The sequence below is a fragment of the Neoarius graeffei genome, chromosome 28 (genome assembly GCF_027579695.1).
Source record: "Neoarius graeffei isolate fNeoGra1 chromosome 28, fNeoGra1.pri, whole genome shotgun sequence".
NCBI lineage: Eukaryota > Metazoa > Chordata > Actinopteri > Siluriformes > Ariidae > Neoarius > Neoarius graeffei.
Window position 1 is genome coordinate 45,719,255 of NC_083596.1, and position 6,000 is coordinate 45,725,254.

At 41.5% G+C, this 6,000-nt stretch overlaps 1 protein-coding gene across 2 annotated transcripts in view; it reads left to right on the forward strand.

Moving 5' to 3' along the window:
- Positions 1 to 5,178, forward strand: part of LOC132875507 (neuronal tyrosine-phosphorylated phosphoinositide-3-kinase adapter 1) — a 75,341-nt gene extending 70,163 nt beyond the window's left edge. For both annotated transcript variants that reach the window (XM_060912318.1, XM_060912319.1), the window contains exon 8: positions 2,877 to 5,178. The gene's annotated coding sequence lies outside the window, so the exon portion shown is untranslated. The remainder of the gene's footprint in view (positions 1 to 2,876) is intronic.
- Positions 5,179 to 6,000: the final 822 nt, after the last annotated feature.

Sequence of the window (6,000 nt, forward strand, 5' to 3'; positions counted from 1 at the left end):
GGTATGTAAACTTTTGATCAGGGTCATTTGGATGTTTTTTGTTGTCATTATGATTTAAAAATAGAAAACACAGTTGTTTATCAATAAATGGCTTCACCCAACCACTAACCATGAGTGGGGAAAAAGTTTTTGTGTTATCATTCATATTCTCTGAAAAAAGGCCAAGAAAGCAAAAATTCTGCCAGGGTATGTAAACTTATGAGCACAACTGTATTATTATTGTTCGTGCCCACCCGTGATATTTTCGAACTAATTTACTTGGTTCAGGTTACCAAAGTAGAAAGCTCGTTAGAGGAATGAATGAACGAACGCTGTAAATGCATGGCACAGCACCATGCATTCGTTCACAGACGTGGTCTTTATTTGACCGGCAAGCTTCATACCGTATCTGACTGCAAATGCATGGCTTTTTTGTTGCATCCCACAGGATCCCAGTCCTGGCGTACTATCTGTATTTGCATCCATTTAGAACACAGTTCATTCTGAATATTCGTTTTTGGTTACGTCTCAACTTTGTAGATATACAGTTACTGACTGTAGAGCATCTGTTGCTATGCACCAAACCCCGACAACACTGCTGTGCCTAATATACTCGTACTACCGCATCACACATGTTGCTGCTGTCTTGAGAAGCTCCACCACCCAGATAATATCTTCTCACTGGTTTTTATTAATGGAGCCAGATACACTGAGCCAGAGATACGCTACAGTTAGTAATTGTATTCCTATAAAATGCCCATATACGGTGTGTGTACGGTACATGATGAAATGGCAACTGAGTGTAAATACAGTACAACATGGATGCACCAAACAAACTGGCAAATTAGTGTACATGTAATATCTGTGAGAGAGAAAGTTTAAAGGAGTAGGACGAGAATGGAAGCAACGTTATCGGACAGATCGGACCGACGAGGAATCTGTGAATGTGGAAAAAAGACGGGTGTATTATAAAGATGTAGAGTTCATATTGTATATCTCTGGGGGGAGGGGTTGTTTCACTTTTTTTTGGGGGGGGGAAGGGTGATAATACAGTATCACACAGCGTTTTATGTGCCATATAAAGAATCTAAAGACGATATAAACGTAAACACACAGGAGAGACACGTTTCAGTCGGAACTCTCTTTTACCTCCCATGCCTCATTCGCGACGACTACGAGAACTACACTGAGTTTACAGCCTTTTACAAAACATACTGGACTTCTTATACAAACGTTTGGAGCTCTCTGTACATGTTCTTGGAATGGATGGAGAATTTCTCCAGCCAGGATGATGGAGGGACGAAAAGATGGTGAGATGCTTGACACGTCTCGATGACATGGAAACGCAGCCGGGCGCTTCGACATTCCAGAGGGGTGTATGTGTGGGTGTGTGGGCAGGTGTATGTGCTGTTATAGCAAAGATCGTAAGGCTGTGGCCAGTGTGTGTGTGTGTGTGTGTGTAAAGTGGATATGAAGGACAGGACAGACCTAAAATGAAAGACCTGGAAAGCGGTAATGCTGTAGATGAGCATGTAGTGTGTGTAGAATTAAAATGCAACTAGTCAAATTTGAAAAAAATACACACACCTATACAGACCAGAAGGTATCATTCAAACACACACACACACACACACATATGCACTCAATACATACTTACAATGCTTAAGCAAACACACACACACATACTTACACTGCTAAATCAAAACACATACACGCATTGTAAAGTATAGAGGTGTGTAGTGCCGGCGTAGTTTGTATACGAGTGCTGATTTGCCGGGTTTCTCGTTACGTTGATACTATTGATTGAGCGTGAGCGAAACCAGTCTCTGGTTGCAGCTTGATTGTTTATACTACCTAAGAATTAAACACAGAGATAGATGATTTCTCGCACGCTCTTTTTCAAGTTTTCTAGTAATATTCTTCCGGAAACATAACCGGAGTCTGTTCAGGCAGAGCAGACCGCCATAAAAGAGTTTCATCACATCATGAACGATAAGCAGCAAGACCACGAACATCCAACTTGATGTGATGGAGACATCAAGTGATGAGATTCCAGATGCGTCTCATTGCTTAGCGTACTTACATAAGCAACAGGATACAGACATAGACAGGAAATAGAAGCTAGCTGTTAAAGGAATATGCCACTGTTTTTCAGCTGTATCTCTATGCAACACATCTGGATATATAATAACGTCGATTACGTTTGCTTTATCTCATCTCATCTCATTATCTCTAGCTGCTTTATCCTGTTCTACGGGGTCGCAGGCAAGCTGGAGCCTATCCCAGCTGACTACGGGCGAAAGGCGGGGTACACCCTGGACAAGTCACCAGGTCATCACAGGGCTGACACATAGACACAGACAACCATTCACACTCACATTCACACCTACGGTCAATTTAGAGTCACCAGTTAACCTAACCTGCATGTCTTTGGACTGTGGGGGAAACCGGAGCACCCGGAGGAAACCCACGGGGAGAACATGCAAACTCCGCACAGAAAGGCCCTCGCTGGCCGCTGGGCTCGAACCCAGGACCTTCTTGCTGTGAGGCGACAGCGCTAACCACTACACCACATTTTTTAAAAAAGCTTATTTTCCCAGAACTGGGAAACAAATCAAAATTGCTCTCTAATACACACACACACTGCCGATGTGTTGGATGGAGATTGCATCAAAAAACACTGCCATTTTCCTTTCACCTCGTTGAACATCCAGTGTATCCATGCTGAAACTCACAATCTCATTTCAATCTACTCGGTTGTGGTTTGGCGTTTTCACAATTCCGACAGTTTGGACATATTGGATTCGGAGGCCGAGAAAGTCTTTGTAAATGAATCAGTTATCGTTGTCATTTTCCGTGTCTGACATCAGTGCTTGTGTCATTGTTTACTTAAACAGCTTCTTGGTCCGTTGGAGGACGAGCGAGGTGGTTGGAGTGCCAAACCTAAATCGCAGAGCGGCGTAGATTGACACCCTGCATGTTTCAGGATGGTGGAATCAGATCGGATAACCTGTATCTCGGTGGATCTGAAGATGGATCCATGACTCTGTATCATATGCTAATCCGTGTACATAAGTTAAAGTATTATTGCTTCTTCATATCAGTGACGGCGTCATCATAGGTGTCAATCGTATGGAATTGTTGCAGAGATTCGTTCGAGGTTGGTTAAGGTTCCATCACTCTTACACACACACACACACACACACACACACACACACACACACACACACACAGGCTCTGCCATTCATATCAGACACTAAGAGACAAACCAAGAACAGCTTTTGTTCCTTTGCTGTGTGGCCTGGATGATCGCGCTCCTCAAACGAATAAACAAAATGCTGGAACTAACCGCACAATACAGAAATGACAAAAACGCAAAACCACACATGATGTGCTAAAATAAACACACAAGGGTTTGAAATTGTAAAATAGATATATAAAACTGTATTGATTATGTAGCAAATCTTTCCACTTTCATACTTGTAATCGACAAGTATACTGTAGCATACAATGTATAAAAGTACAAGGTGTTTAATTGTTTTATAAAGGAATTTAGTAGTTCTATCTGTGGCAACCTGTCTACACTGTACCGAATGGTTTGGCCCGGTGAAATGCAAGCCCTCTTACTAAAGGCACGGTCACAGACATAACAATACAGTATCTCCTTCTAGAATTATGCAAGTCCCTTTAAACAGGTCTACTTTTACTGCTTTTTTAATCGATTTGTTTATTTATGTACAGGAACCACCAGCCCAGTTTGGTCACTGTTTGGATATTTTGGATACTTTTTTGCTGCTATTGAATTACTACTGCTGTTATAAATAGTTTGTCATATTCCTCACTACTGGTAACACTTCTCTTATTATACCTCTTACTTTTTTTGCTGCATTTGACTTTTGTGTATTTTTTATTTTCTCGAGGTCCGAGAAAGAATGGAGAACGGAGCTTGGCCTAATTATTGACGAGTAGATCTTTCCGTGATTGTACTATGGCACGCAAGTGGGTTTTTATTTTCTGTTTTCTTCTTGTGGTTGTGTTTAAACTTTGTTGTTTCTTTCTAAACAGTTACCACCAACTTGTACAGTTTTCACTTTATCAACACTACTGAGAAACGGAAAGGTCACATTGCAGCATCATCAACGCCGTTACTGTCTACATGGTGTCATTATGGTGTTGCCCTGGTGTGGTTTGTGGTTATGGAGTTACCATAAAGTTATTGTGGTGTCATCAAGGACTTGTCATGATGGTGTCGATCATAGTAACACCATTTGACCACTTTTTACCCTGATGTTGTCATGGTGTTACAGTGAGGTTACTATGGTGTCATCATGGTGTTCGAATGATGCTACCTTGGTGTTGCTGGCAATCACATTATTGCAACATAACCATTTTGAGTACAGTGATGTTCTTCTGTGTACGGTGGTGTCTCACAGTGAAACTTTGAAGTTACTGACATGGCATCATGATGTTACCAAAAGGGTGGTGTCATCCTAGTGTTATTGTGATCACTGGAATGTCATCATGGTCTGAACTTGAGGTTACTATAGTGTCATCATAGTGTTCTCATGGTGTCTCTGACAGTCATGGTAACACCATATGACCTAGTTGACCACTACCCTATCAATGCCCTTGTATCATCATGAGGTCACTGTGGTGTCATCATAGTGTTACGCGATTACACCATGGCGTTCTCCTAATGTTACCATGGCATTGTTGGCGATCATGGTAACACCATACCACCCACAACAGGTGCATGGTCAAGTTGTTACCATGAGGCTGCTCTGGTCTCAGCATGATGTTACTCTGGTGTCACCGTTGTGCTCTCATGACTGTTCCACAATGTTGTTGACAATCACCACATGACCAAGATGGGCACTATCAGTACAATCTCTGTCAAACAGGAAGCAGAATCACCACAAAACAAGTAGAGGGCTGGTGCAATGCATGCTGGGAGTTCTCAAAGGATTCCAACTTAGAGAAGGGTTGGGCTGTGTCTCGGTCTGAATAAACTGTGCCCAATTTGTATTTCAAATATACTAAGTAATCATCTAGTTACAATTTATTACAATGAAGGGGTAGAATTAACGATAAAACTAGTTTACAGAAGCTGTCGGCTTTGCGTGTCTACATAAATGGTGGCCATATTATGAGTGCCATAATATATTGATATGGTAAGATACGATGTACCTTGGAAATCACTGTAGTGCTATATTTGCATTGATATCGTCATGAAATAAATTTTATATGATGAACTGAACAGTTGTGTGTCTTGATGTGTCTTGATTGGAAAACATCCAGCTCATGAACCTCATGTGAAGGTGTCATGTCATATCAAGTCTGTATTTTCTCTTTGCTTTACATTAGTAACACAGTGCATTTGTTACTTCTTTGGTTATGCCACTCATATCCCTTCTAAACCTACCATGCAACTCTATCATAAACCAGAAGGGGATGCCATATCTATGGTGTTCCACCTAGCATCACTCAGAGAGGCAGAGATTACCTTTGGGACAGCTGTTTATAGATGAGTCTGCAAGGACAGACGCTTTCGCTGTTCCAATTCAACACAGACTGCTGGGTCAAGTCAGCTGCCTTCACACTTACGCTGACTTCAGATAGCATTCAGACCCCTTAAGAATTTTTGGCACATTTTATAGTGGATTTAATAGAAAAAGTATGCAATTTGCTAATTTTTAATCATCAAAATCTCTTTTATCTCATTTAGATACAAATTCAGACCCTTTACTCAGTATTTTGTCAAAGTACCTTTGGCAGCAATTACAGCTTGTCTTGTCTGTGAAGGTTCTCAGTCCTCCAGGTCATAGTAAACCATAGCTGCTAAAGAAGGCAACTGAACTTGCTTGAAATTCTTGAAGACGTTTCACCTCTCGTCCAAAAGGCTTCTTCAGTTCTGTCTGACTAGTGGGGAGTTCCAGGTGTTTATCCTCAAGTGGACCAAAAGCAACCTTAAGGAGAATCGTTGAGGTCACATGGGTCGTTGACCCTCTCAGGCCCTGTCCA